This window comes from Microtus oregoni, unplaced genomic scaffold (genome assembly GCF_018167655.1).
Source record: "Microtus oregoni isolate MIOR12 unplaced genomic scaffold, Mior012 000030F_ref0000283, whole genome shotgun sequence".
NCBI classification, from domain to species: domain Eukaryota; kingdom Metazoa; phylum Chordata; class Mammalia; order Rodentia; family Cricetidae; genus Microtus; species Microtus oregoni.
This window is the reverse complement of record NW_024543089.1, coordinates 25,035,057-25,050,595: the sequence shown is the minus strand read 5'-3', so window position 1 is coordinate 25,050,595 and position 15,539 is coordinate 25,035,057.

Below are 15,539 nucleotides of genomic sequence, written 5' to 3'. Positions count from 1 at the left end.
TTACAAGTCCAACTCACACACAGGGTACCATTGAAGGCACCATTCTAGCAAGAAAGTAGTAAAGGAGTACTACATACAACCCCTACATCTAATATTTTTATTGTTAAACCCTTGGCTTGGGAAACTGAGATGTACCACTCCCTCCACTAGAGGGCGGAAAAGAGGCGGCAGGGACTGCCGCTCAGGTGTTCTAGATAACTGAGAGATCATTGGAGAAAACAGCAAAGATTTATTGCTGGTTCGTTTCAGCTAGTTTTGAATTATAGAAAATTCTAAAAAGATTTCAAATGTTCATGCATATCTATAAGATCTGTGTAATCACCCAATCTTGTTCTTCCCTGGCCTAGATACTAGCTTGAATTCATCAAGGTTGAAAAACCAAGAGTCATATTTGATTCTTGGCCCAGAAAAATCTACAATTTTTCACACTTACAAAGCAAAAATATACGTAGTACATTGTCTCTTTTATCATTCTCCTTGAGATATAATGTTTTCCAATTAAAATATTTAATCAAAATGATATGGGTATAAATTTACTGTCTACTGAAGTTACCATCTGAAAAAAATGTGGTTTTAGCAAAACTTAATGTAAAAGAAAAGGAAATTCTATAAAATGATAAAACTGAGACTGAAGTAAGGCAGGGATCCGAATGAGCAATTATTAAATTTTTCCAATGCAGGAACAATTAGAAGAGGAGCCTGATGTGACCCTCACATTGAACATATCCAGAAAAGTAACTGTTACAGATGCTTCGGAGGCTTTTACCTTGGTCTTTAAATTAAAGGGGTACAGACACCTTTCCGAAAGAGCGAAGAAAATAGACCAAATGCCGCTCCTGTGTCCTGGTCCCATCAATACAAAGGAAATAACGTCATTTTCAACTGTGACAAGAAAGCATGTTTTGGGTAGGAATAGTAAACTTCTTAGAACGATTTTGGAAGAATAACAAGACAACTAAGAATATGAAGGATTAACCTAAGACCAATCAATTGATAAACAAAACATATGAAGCTCTTTTAACCCTGCTGTTAAACGTAGTACTTAACTATCTTAAGGACCTGTAGAGAACATGCTTGAACATGATCCGTTAAGTTTTAACACTGTTTTTTCTTTGTGTGTTTGTTTAGCAATATTCTACCTCAGCATCTTACTTGATTGGGTATTACTCTTCATTTATAGAGAAGTATGCCAAATGACATAAAAAGCCAAATAAATCCAGAGTTTTTCACTATTAGAAACATAAGAACCACACAGGAGTACAATGAAGACTCCCTGATCACCCGTAACCAAAGTTTCTGCCAAAAAACTACTTCATCCAGGACACCATACAGTCACGGAGGCAAAGCACAACCGCCAGGGAGCCGGTTTAGTCTGGCTGTGTTTATCATCCTACTCACAGCCTCCAGAGCAGTGTCTGACACGTAGTCAATCTGCGATCCAACTTTTGTGGCTAAATAAAAATATAATTCAAATTCATGATAATATATTTATAGTATCATTTTGCTATTTTGTCACTTTTCAAAATATTTTATTTTTAGATTATGTGTCTGTGCAAGTGTCTGGGTGGCGGACTGTGTACATGCTATAGTACCTGCAGAGGCCCGAAGAAGGTGTTAAGGTGTTAGAGCTTCTGGAGCTGGAGTTATAGGTAGGTGTGAGTCACCTGACCTGAGAATGTGATCCTAGGCAAGAGCATCAAGCACTCTTGCTCACTCAGCCATCTCTCCAGCCCCAGCTTGCGTTGTTTTCAGAGTTCATGTAATTCCTTACTTAAGCCCTCTGCTTATTTGCTTAGGTTTTACTTTCCCTTTTCAAACACTTGAGCACAGTTCAGAAATGTAGGCAAAAGAAGATACTATCAGAGCCATATGTAGTTAAGACTTTTCCCATCGTATTTGAGTAAATGAACAAATTGTTACAACCCTGGAAAAGTTAAGCCAGTAATTTTGTAACTCTTCTTTAAAACAACAAAAAAAAAACAGATTTTTTTCATTATATGCATTTAATTCATTTAACATTCTTTCTTTATATTAATATGTTATCATTTATGATATGTTGATTCTCATATGTAGGAAAACAAATTTCTCATTCAACAAAATTATGCAAATATTTTCCATCTGCAAGATTGTTCTAGTTCTTTGTTTTTAGTTCCTTGACAGTAATATTTAAAAATTATTTCTTTAAATAGAACAAAGGTTGTTTTATATTGTTAAGCTTCTATCAAGTCAGACCTCAGACAGGGGCTCTAAGTCACATGTAAATAATAAAAGATTAGCTGTCATGTATGGATATGTTAAATACATGCAGGCATAATCATTACATCATCCAAAGTTCAACTTCTAGACTTCCTTTATAAATTTGGCAAGAGTGGGAAAAATGAATAAGAACAGAACAAAGTTTCCATGGGTCAGTGAAATTTTCTGTAGGATATGACAATGAAGGATGCATATGTATCAAGGCAAATATAGGGCACCAATGAAGGACTCCAAACTATGGTGACAAATGTCCCTTTCTCTTAGAGGTGTGGATGTGGGAGGGGCTTGGAACATGTGTGAAATCTCTGCTCAGTCTTGCTATGAATCTCAACCTGTTCAAAAATGACTTTATAAAATGATTTAATGCCTATGAAGTCTAAAACGTACTTTTAATTTCTTCTATGACAGGTTGCATTCATCAAATGAGGCACAGATAATCAGCAAGTTAACACTATATTAAAATAAATACCAAACATCTAAATGCTGGATGATAAGAGTAATAACTATAACATCTTGTTTTTGGAGAGAGCCTGATTGGCAATCACCAAACTGAAATCTTCGTTTTTCCTCGGGGTTAATAGATAACACGGAAGGTCAGTAGGACAGGAGTCCCTTTGCTCTGCTTGAGTACTCATGACCTGACTGATTCCCACACACATGACGTCACCTGTTGGCTTTTCTCCTCAGTCTTCCATTACTTCAACCCTTGCTTAACCACGTGCAATTACTCAGCCTCTCAGCTATATATAGGGAAGAACTGCGAGTCCCCAACCCAGTGGAGTTAATTATAGGAATAAAACAGAAAGTGAAACCTTTCCATCCTTGCTCATACATTTATTGAGGAATTTACAAACCAACTGGGTGAAGAAAAGCTTTCTAAAAAATGTCATTGTGTCAAGACACCAACAGGTAGCAATAGCTTTTCTGAGTACTCATTTTAGTTATTCAACAATCTACATGGTATTATGTTATTTTTTCTGATGAGTAGATTTTTCAAAAAAAAGGGAAACAAAACTGCAATTTAAAAAAATAATTTAAATTTTTATAGAGAGGGTTTCTGTTTGGAGAAATGAGTCCTTAAATATTTCCTTGGAGGTTCCTAGGCTTTACGAGCATTTTATCTTCAGATGTTCAGTTGTCATTATTATACTTTTTGAAATCCTTTAAATTATTCACCTATTTTATAGTTGGTTATATTTTTAAATAGAAATGAATTAAGTATTATGGATTTTAATTATGTGAGATATAACAAGGCAATATATATTTTTTTCTCATTCATTGCTCTACTTTTGTGTTGTCTTAATATTATATTGAAGTTTTAAAAAGTAAAAAATAAAATTTTAAAATAAATTTATTTTTAAATAAAATTTTTGAATCTGGAAAAAATCCAGTGCATTAGCTTTTTATTGATAATTATTTTCAATCCAGCCTAAGTGAACTTTGTCTATTTTAAGAGGAATTTTTTTCTTTGATTGTACTTTAGGAAACTTAAATGTCTAAATATTTAAATACTTGGTCAATTTATAGTTATTTTTTGTGTATGACATGAGGAAAAATTGAAATGTTTATTTTTTCTCTTTGATTGATGTCCAATTCTACAATTGTTAAAACATGTTTCTTTACTCTTGTAATTTTTGTAGTAAACCTAACAATGTATTTTTTCAGTTTATTTTTTAGTTTTATTTATTTATTTACTATTTATTTATTATTTGTTGGCCTTTAGATCTGTTTTTTCACTAATACCACACTTTCTTGGTAAAAGTCTTAAATCAGGTTATTTTCAAACTTTTCTCTTCCCTTCCATTTGAAAGTTGGCCATTCTGGATAATTTGTGTATGTTTTTAAGTTATATGACTTGTATTAGTATTTTCCAAAGAAAGTAATTTACTACATTTATAGCTAAGAAGAGTTGCTTTGTGGCATTGTTCAGTCCTCCAATCTGTAAACATGGACTTCGTGACTGATCTCCTCTGCAATTTCTCTCACTGAAAACTTTATAATTTTATACTTTTCAGTATAAATGTTATGCCCAGCATTTCACCAGTTTCTTTTTGTAACTTTGGTTTCTGGTCATAATGTACATGTAATTTTCAACTGTTTTATTAATATATAATTCTTCAAGTCTGTTTGCTTTTTGTCTTTCAGCCTTGATGAATTCCTCAATTGGTTCAAGTAGTTTGTATGTGCCTTATCACTTCCTATGTGTGTGGAGAGAAAGGTTTTTACTTTCCTTCTCACTTGGGCTTTATCTTCCTTATTATGATGACTTGGAACGCTAGCACAATGTTGAACAGAATTAAAGAGAGTGCTCAATTTGTTCTTAGTATTTATTTTTCAGGGGAATTATTTAATAGAACTAGAGTTTCCAGAGCAATGGAACCGTTATAACACATATACCTGTACATACATACATACATGCACAAATGCACATACATATGGAATAACAAACAAAATATAAATCTTCCATATGTAATTATATAATTTGTGTAATGTATAATTTATATACTAATATTACTATTATAAGGACATATAATAAACTACTAAAGAGATAATTCAGGTTATCTAATTGAAATCCTGGAAGTCCTACTACTCTTCTGGAGCCTTAGTATAGAAAGGGTTGTAGTTAAAGCAGTAAGAAGTTCCCGTGTGAAGGCTGCCTACTGCAGACCTAGAAAAGATGCTTTACTAAACTCCACAGGCAGTCTGCAGTAAAGCGAGTGAGAGATGATACTGAAGATGAGTCTCACGCTTCTTCTGCAGAATCCTTCCCTGAGTGATGGGAAAACTCTGGTGTTTTGGCTCTATTCAGTCCTTCAAGTAGATAATCCATATGGAAAGCAATTAGGTTTACTCAACCAGTATTTACCAATTTAAATGTAAATCTCTTGCCTCCAGCTATCCCAAACAGAGCTTGAACACTGTTGAACATCTTACTACCTAACTGAATAAATAATAATATAAGTTATATTATAAATCTGTATGGAATTTATGAATTTATAAAATATTATAAATAAAAGTATAAATTAATACAATTATTAAACATACTACTAAAATGATATTAGTTGGTGACCATTTCTTTTCACCAGATCAAAGTACTTCTTTAACTTGAGAATGGTTGATGAACACCATCAAATGCTTTTTCTTTTCCTCTTGAAAGAAGTAAATAATTTTTCTGTTTTATAATTATCCTGATTGATTTTGAATTTAAAACAAATTTACAGTCCTGGAATGTATAGTCATAGTCTATTATTTTAAGACATCTTTATATCCCATTTGCTAATGTTATGTACTCACTTCTGAGTCATATTGATATTTTTCTACTTCATCACTTCTGTTTTCAGGTTTTAACATAAGATGTTAAGATGTTCAAAGAAACCATTAGGAAACACTTTCTCTTTCTCTTGCTTTGACAATATTTATGGGTAATTTGATGAATATTTATTACATTTGATTGAGGAAATATCTGTTTCAGAAATGTCTTTATGGGTAAATTTTAAAGAAAAAATTATGAGTCTATAGTTGCTTGGTTTTTATTTTATTTTGTAATAGGGTCTTGCTATATATTCCTAGCTGGCCTAGAACTCTCTATACTGACCTCATTGGCCCCATAAAAAGCAATTTGCCTCTGAGTCCCAATTCCTGGATTAAAGGTATGTGTCATCATGCTTGACATTTTAAATATTCATTTTATCCCTCTCAGTAGCATTTTTAAATTCACACTGCAATTGTTTCTTAGATTTATGCAATTATTTTACTAAGCATCACTTAAAGAATTCTATTTAATTTCTCACCATTATTTCAGTCATATTTTAAAACAAATTTAAAATACATCTATTTTATTTAAGTTCTTGATTTTCTTGACATATCCACTGATAAATGTATATGATACAATTTATGATACACATTGTTAGCCTTTAAGCTGTATTAATTTTTCTGGATTATTTCTTTGTAACCTTATTAAAGCTGTTAACATTTTATAGTGTGCTCCGCTGAGAAATGCCTAATGGCTTTGTCGGGTTTAAAAATCCCTAAAAGCCACTTTCCCCACAGTACTTTAATGAACAGATTACAAGTTTACACAATGTGAGTAGCAATATCCTAGGACTGACTGTTCTATCATCATTTCTAAAATTCTTTTACTTAGATCACAAATATAATCACAAATGATTTAATAACCAAAAAGGAAATCTGCATGGTTTTATGTGTAACTTGTATAGTTGTTTATCTCATTAAATCTTTATTCTGGTTTTGATAAATATAATTCAAGTATAAATAATATGCATAGCTCTGTAAGTTTAGCTTAAAATATATATCATTATTTCTTAAAAATGATGGGAATTGGAGTATGTAGAGAAGCAATGCAATTAACAATGAAATCACTGTATCAACATAACAAATCATAAAATACATAGAAATTAATGTTAATTAATGTGACAATAAAATTGACAAAATTCTTTGCAATTTATTCAAGCTTGGTTATTTTTATATCATTAGTTATTTACTGTGTTATCATTAAGAGGGGTCTTTATTTTGTCTTCCACTGGTGTAGAAAAATGGGACAGGCTGGATCATAAGCACCAAAATTATCTTTTGGAGTAAGTAGCCACTTGTTTTTTTCCCGGCCACCCAGACGCCTGAAATAATCACATAGAAACTAATAATTAAATCACTGCTTGGCCTATTAGCTCTAACTACTTATTGGCTAGTTTTTACATCTTAATTTAACTCATTTCCGTTATTTTATATTTTACCATGATGTTTGTGGCCTACCTGTAAGGTACAGCATATCTATCTCTGGCTGAAGCTTCATGAAGTCTCCTTAACTCCACCACCTAGCATTCAGTTTAGTTTTTTCTGCCTACCTCTATTCTGCCTACCTCTATTCTGCTCTGCACAGACCCAAGACAGTTTCTTTATCACACCATGCAGAGGGGAATCTCACATCATCTCCCCTTTTCTGTTTAAATAAAAAGGAGGTTTGTACTTTAACATAGCAAGATTACATAGAAAAGACAAGTATCAAGCAAGAATTACAATTACAATATTTATATCTACTTTATCTTTTATCATAACTAAGGAAAACTACAACTATACTTATTCATTCTTCAAGTCCATCAAAGACCGCAGGAGAATATATTGCCTAAGTAAACAGGAAGTGCATTGTAAGCAATTTCCAACTCTAGAATTGACAGAGACATCTCGCTGCCTCGACAGTCACCCAAAGTTCTTCTGTACCTTTGGGCATCCAATCTTCAGCCCACAGGCCCAGAGTATCCAGCAGATTTTTCCATGAATCAGGAAATTGCAAAGACAGTTCTGCCTATATTGGCAGTTTTTAGTCACTTTCTTCTGTGTCTTGCAGAATGTCTAGCAGACTCTTTCATGAATCAGAAACCCTGAAGGACCATCTTACCTTTAGGCAAGTTTACCCTTCATTTCTTTGTGAGTCCTGCATGTCCTGTTCATAGAGCATACCATCAAGAAGTCCATGCAAGAACAGTTTCTTGCCCAAATAGCTAACAAACTCCATAAGGACTCTTTGATACCCATCTTTCTTTTGATGTAGCTTGGACATGTTGCCAGGAGCAAATGTGTCATGAAAAGTCCTAAGTTCTTAAAATATTTTAAATGCCATATTCTGAAAGTCTCTTAAAGATTTGAAGAATACCTATCCATTTGAAATATATCTCTGTACATCTAGAAATCCTAACAAGACTACAAGTTGACTATTATAGATGACTCTCTATTAACCTATATTTCTTAATTATACATTATATTTTTAAATGAGCTGCACAAACACAATATCTTAATCAAGAGCAAAAATACATATACACAGTATAACAAAATTGACCTTATATTTGTATCAATAAAGCAAATCCCCTACCAATGCAAATCCCTATAGCATATACCCTTTAAATTTAAACAAACATTTGTAAACAACATTTGGGAATGTGGGCATAGTTCTCTCTAAGGTGCTTCCTGTTTTTTTTTTTTGATAAAGTATTTTCTTTTTGTGGGGTGTTCATAGTGACCTTTTAGGGGGTCTTGGTCCATCAACCACATTTTTCTGGAAGGATTCCACAGGTTCTCATCTTCTGTGGAAATAAAATAAGGATCTCTTTTCCAAAGCAACAAATCCTTATACACAAATTTACAAGTCATAATTCCTTTAGAACATATATGCTAGTTTAGTTTAGCAGCCCATACAATGAAATGTCTCTGTACTTAGCTCCTTCACAGTAAAAAAAATTCAAAGAAAACACAATAATATACATAATTCAGATGCTCTGTGTATATTCCATCTTTATGTGGCTTATTTATTTTTACTCTATTACTTTTTAATATTTTATTATTTTTGCTCCTTTAATCTATGAATGTCTGTACTGTCTCTTTAAATATTTTGTTTTTAAAACCATTTATTTGTCTTTATAATTTTCTATACTTTTTTCTCTCTCCCAAGCCTACATACATTTATCCAACACTCCAACACAATGACTCATTTAGAGTTCTTTTATATCTGAATCTATCCTATTGTATATCTGTAATTCTTTTCTGATTTGAAGAGCTTTTAAAATGGTAAACAACTTGGTTATAGTGGCTCTGGGTGCTGGCTCTGCTTCTCTCCACTTTCAAATTGGTGGAGGTACGATTACTGCCCTTGCTGGGACTTCCAGCTTGGAGTCATGCTCAGCATTTTGACTCTGAGAATGAGCATGCAGCACATAAACCCTTTTTATCCGAGTAATAGCTAAATATGCCATGCAGAGCATTGCATGGCCTGGAAATATCTCTGTGTATGCAGCAGGAATATGACATGCTCTCCTGCCCGTGCACTCCTAGCAGTCCTGATCCTGCTGCCTGCCCAGGTTGGGGGCACTGAGCTGCAGGCATGGTCTCAGCTACTTTCCTCCTAACCTGGGCCCACAAACCCCACTCAAGTGCTCCATAGCCAAATCTCCCATAAGTGGCAAAGCCATTCATGCTGCTGAACCAGGAAGGCGCCCTTTTGAAACTGCATAATTTTTTTTTCCTACCACTGAGTCAAGAAGACCTCTCTTAGGGGAGCTGAAGCAAGTCGCCATCTTAAAAAATATGCAACTAGACTTTGTGGAGTCTTTTTTGTTTGTTTGTTTGCTTGTTTGTTTGTTTTTGTCTAGAGTTCCCTTCCAAGTTCTCTTAGGTTTAATGTGGATATAGTCGACCACGTTAGAGCACCAAATTTGTAGTAAGTGGCTGCTTGTTTATTGCCCAGCCACCCAGACTGCCAAAATAATCACATAGAAATTATATTAATTAAATCACTGTTTGGCCTATTAGCTCTAAATTCTCATTGGCTAGCTTTTACATCTTAATTTAAACCATTTCTATTATTTTGTATATACCATGTGGCAGTGGCTTACTGCCAAAGTTCTGGCATGTCTGTCTCTGGTGGCAACTCCATGGCTTCTCCTTGACTCCGACTCCTTTCTCCCAACATTCAGTTTAGTTTTCCCCTCCTGCCTCTATTCTGCTCTGTGAAAGCCCAAGACAGTTTCTTTATTAATTAGTGATATTCACAGCATACAGAGGGGAATCCCACATCAGTCTTTGGCTTTTTGGTTTTAGAAGGTGCAAAGTCCATGACATCAGCTTTAGGAGAAAGTTTTCTATAGCTTTTCTGGAAGCAGAAGAGGGCATCTGAGACAGAGATAGGGAAGGGGAGCCCAAAATCATTGGGTCCACATTTCACTCCCAGCAGAAGAAGATTGTTCTACACTTCAGAGATCAGCTCTCAGGAGCTAAACAGCTGGGCCATTCTACACTGTTACAATGACAACTAGGAAACCTGAGACATCAGCTGTTATTGTGGATGCTCCGTCTGAGCTCACATTAAAGTTGTCATCATAACAGTTCAGAGGGAAGGTTTACAAGCACAGTTGAGGTCACACGTTTCCTTGGTGGAACATAAAATTATCACAAAGATCTTTCTTTATTCATGGGTAATGATAAAAGTTTTAGAGAATGTTAGTCATGTTTCATGTTGCAATTGAAGAAAACTTTTCATAAAGACCCTCCTACATTAAAGCTTCCAAAAACATTAGGAAAGACTGTTGTCATTTTCAGAGTCCTATAAACATAAATGCTACTACCATGTTCTTTGCACAAATAATAATGGGATTTAGCTTGAAGTATTTTCTTGTTTACTTATGAAAGCAAGAAAATAGACCCCAAATTCTTATTTTGTCCTTCTCTATATCAATAAAGGCATGGAAGCACTAATGGTTGTTTCCCACTCCTGCAGGAAAGCAAAAGGGCACAACTTTGCTAGAAAAAAAATAGCTATTTTTTTCTGAAAACCTCAACAAATCCAACCTTTCTACAACAGATATGGAACTGTATCTGTGAGCTTTAAAGAATCTTTCCCATCTTGGACCTACTAAGTCTCTGGGAATCAAAAATCAGGTCATTTATCTAAGAAAGTTAATTTTGAAATTTTTAAAAACCATTTTATAAACAAAATCATTGATAAATGCAATAGACATTAATTAAACATCACCCATTTTAAAACCAAAGTTCAATTTTTCTTAGCACATTTGCAGAATTGTGCGACTGCCACTACAATCTGAATGTAGGACATTTTAACAAGTTAAACAACGCCTCATACTCAGTCCCTCCTGAATGAGCCCTCCTGCCTGATTGAACTCTTTTCTAGACAACCACTGGTCTATTCTCTCTATATAGTTGCATATTCTGGAAATCATATAAAGATAAAATCATAGAGTAAATTTTTTTTGCTTAGGTAATATATGTCATAGAGTAAATTTTGTGATAAACTTCTTTCATTGAATATAACAACTTTATCTTTCATCAATGCTAGAGCACTCAGATATTTCTTTTTGCCAGTTAACAAATAATATTCATTGTATGGCTATAACACATCTATTTATTTAATATGTTGGTAAACACTTGGCTGTTTCATTCTCCCATCTGTTCTTCTTCCTTCATATTCCTCTTTTGACAAAATCCGGCTGTGTATCACAGGCTGTTCTCTATATTATATATAATATGAAGTATAAATATGTAATATATTTTCTATTCTCCTCCTCCACCCAGCCCTTTCCGAGTGCTGGTATTGGAGGTATGCGTTTCTATCCTTGCTTCCTTTCAATTACGAAATGCATGGACAGTAAAGTTATACAAATTTGTACCCCAGAGCTTGCACGCACATGTGTTTTCATTTTTCTTGAACATTCACATAGAAATTTAATTGCCAGGCCCTACTGAAACTCTATGGTTGACTTTATAAGTAAAGCAAACCAATTTTCCAAAGAGCTTGTTCCATTTCATATCTAACCAACAGTACCATTTGATTTTTCTCCAGGACCTTATATTGTTCATAAATTTGTATTATTGCTTTCACAGTAAGTGTGAGATAGTATTTCTTGGTGAGTTTCATTTATGTTTTTCTAGTGATGTTGAATAATGCTGTCTCTGGGCAGAGATGAACAAACTTCTGTTCACCTCATATAAAGAAACAAGATAGACCAAAATACCAAAGTAAAGATACCAATGAAATAAAACTTGCTAAACCAATGAGTACATTGAGGGTACTTCAGGTATAAGTATGTGTGAGGGATTACGTTCAGGAGCATGGATGACTCAACCTTAAATACATCACCTAAAGTTCATCCCACATTGGTAACAATTCATAAAAACTGAAACCCATGAAATCTTCACATGATTTACTGGTAGCTTGACAGGTCACAGCAACCTATACAGGCAGTTTCAAGGTTGGAATATCCTTCCTAAGCAGATATTAGAGAGAGAGAGAGAGAGAGAGAGAGAGAGAGAGAGAGAGAGAGAGAGAGATATCATGTGTACAGGTTTGACATAAATCATGCTCTAGCTCTCTCTGGTTGTAAGGTCCCTAGTGTCATAAACTCAGGAAAATAGTTAGTTGCATTTATCTCAATTAGGGTTTCTCTTGATGTGAAGAGAAACCATGACCATGGCAACTCTTATAGAGAAGAACATGTAATTAGAGTGATATACAGTTTCAGTGGTTTACTCCATTTTCATTCTGATGGGACATGACAGCATGCAGACAGACATAGTGCTGGAGAAGTAGCTGAGAGTCATACATCTTGATTGACAGGACACTGGAAGTGAGCTGTCTACCATGCTGAGCATAGCTTGAGAAAAAGAGAACTCAAATTCCACCCACTTCCTCTAAAAGGAATATACCTACTCCAACAAAGCCACATCAAAAAGTACCATTCCCTTTGGTTTCCTTCTTTTTCTTTCTTTCATTTTTTTTTTGTTTATTTGAGAAAGGGCTTATCTATGTCGTTTTGGATCTTGTCTTCAAACTTGCTCTGTAGACCAGACTAACCTTGAACTCACAGAGATCCTCCTGCCTCTTTCTCCTAAATATTGGGATTAAATATGTTTGCCTCCACCACCCAGCTATCCCTTTGGTTTTCTTTCAAACCACCACAGGGTTGATCACTTTTCCATATTGAATTTTTTTAATATTTTCGGTTAAAAAATAGGTATTCAAAGCCCTTTATTATTTTTAACTGAACTAACATTTTTATTAAGTATTATTAAGTTCTTATATATTTTGAATATTAATAATTACCAAATATTTCAATATTCTATTATAATGTCTTGCTTCATTTTTTCATTATGCTACTAGTAATAAATTAATTAAAATATTAATTCTAATTTAGTATTTTTATTTTACAACATTTAATTTTGATTGATACTCAATACCTAAGAAACCATAAACATTATTGCCCAACAATGATTGAGCCCTATGGTTTTTTCCAATTTATTTATAGCTCCTGATCTTACATATAAGGTCTATAATTATTTCAATTAATTTAAGTATCTTGTGAGAATTATAAGGTATCCATTTTAATTTTCTTTCAAGTGGGTATCTACTATAATAACATTTCCTGAAAAAAATCTACCATTTCTTCATTCTATTGTCTTGGGAACATCTCCTTAATCATGTCCTTTTGCTTATTTGCTTCTTTGATATGTTCATTTGATTCCAATTAGTTAAGATGTTGGCTGCCATCAAATTTTCTAAACTCTAATCTCTTTTCACTACATCATAGCAGGATTTTAATAAGAATATTTTATTTAAAACTGATAAGTAGAAACCAAAACATAAACAGCTCTCAAGACAAATATACTTCTATATTTCTTTATTTTTTGAAAACTGATAATGTCTGGACTTGCCTTCAGGCTGCCCTTAGTACACATCAATTTTAAATATAACATATTGTGAATTTCTTGATTCACACCCAGCGCTGCTTTTCAGTTACCCTCATGCTTTCTCCACCCACAAGACTGGGGATCATCTGTGAGTGGGAGTATTTTCCAGGCCCTTTCCAAAGTTCACCAACTGTGATAGTGTTTCGCCTGTGGGAAATGTTCGTGGGATCCAGGAATAGTGTACTGGAAAGAAAATGATAGCACTTAGTAAACTTTCTTCATGTGCCTTCAGCTTGAATGTACAAGATCAAAGGAGCAGATGTATTTTAAAGACTTCTTGGCATTCTCAGGAAACTGTTTTGCAATAGATAGATAGATAGATAGATAGATAGATAGATAGATAGATAATAGAACATTTTTAAGATTCAATTAGAAACATAGAAAGCAATTAAAAAAAAAAACACTGCCTATGGTCTTCCCCGTGACTCTGCAGAGAAATTTCTGGAAAGAATTTCTGTACCCCTTTCATTTCTGACTGTTATATTAGAAACAAAGTCGAGTTTGTTTCACACAGATCGTAATCTTAGAAATACAGTTGCCATATTCACTGAAATGGTCCAGTCCCTAAAAGCTGGCTATTTATCACCTAAGGAATTTAGGAAGATTTACAGTAAAATCAGCTTTTAAAGTATGAAAGATGTTCAATATCGATTGTGGTAGGAACAGCAAAAAGTCTGCATTTTAAGCAACTTTGTCTGCCTTGAACATCAGCAGATGCTGTTGATGAATCCCAAATAGGAATATGTGAGATTTATCCTCCTCTATGCTCTCCTCTCAGCCAACATTATCCATTCACTCAGGAGCACTTACGTTCCTGGAACAAGAACAACAGAAAGAAAGAGCTCTTGAAATGCATCAGGGAAGAATATTTCTGCCTTGAGAAAAGAAAAGCATTGTATTGCTGTATTTCATTTATACAGTATATGCAAGTAGACTTATAATATTGCCTTTAATGCTATCAGAGAATATTTTGGTGCAAAATTCCACTTATCCAAATAAAATGATTTCCAAAGTAGCTTTTAATAGCCAAATATTTGTCTGGACCTCATTATGCTCCCTTTGCAATGAACCTACAATAGCCCACAATGGCCCTATTTTCTGTGAATATTATATTGCTTTTTCTTATTTGAACATGTGTGGAATGTGTGCTCATATGTATGTGCATGCATATATATGTGAGTGCATGTGTATGTGCACACTTCTAAAGGCTGGAGGTCAATGTCAAGTGCCTTTCTGTATGCTTTCACCATTTTATATATTTGAAATAAAACCTCTCACTGAATCAGGAGAGGATTGTCACTTGGCATTCATAGCTATTCAGTGATCTGTAGCCATCCCCTTAGCTTCTCACATACAGTGCTAGACTTAAAGACACTTATCAGGCATAGCTTTTTATAGGTCCTGTGTAGTAATAGGAGTGGTGGGGCTGAGTCCCCAGTACCCGGGCCGCCTGCTAGCTTATGCCCGAAATAACAACACACAAACTGTATTCATTTAAACACTGTTTGGCCCATTCTCTTCTAGGCTAATTCTCACATATTAATTTAGCCCATTTCTATTCATCTGTGTGTAGCACCCCAAGGTGCGCTTACCGGAAAGATTCTAGCCTATGTCCATCCTGATTTGGAGCTTCATCGTGTGCGTCTGCCCAGGAGAAGGGAGCATGGCGTCTCTGCTCCAGAGATCAACTGTTGAGTCTGAGCTCACTTCCTCTTCCTCCCAGCATTCTGTTCTGTTTACTCCTCCCACCTATGTTTTAACCTATCAGGGCCAAGCAGTTTCTTTATTGCTTAACCAATGAAACCAACAGATTGATATATGACATTCCCACTTCAGTCCTGAGCATTGAAACTCGGACCTTTGTGTTTGTACAAATTTTTTACTTACTGGACCAATCCCAGCCTTGATAATGATTTGTCTAATCTAGTAGGGTAATAATACATTTTGTATATTTATTCCCCACAGTGTAGCCAAGTTTAACAAACACACGGCAGTATTTGTCTTAGAGCATGAAGACC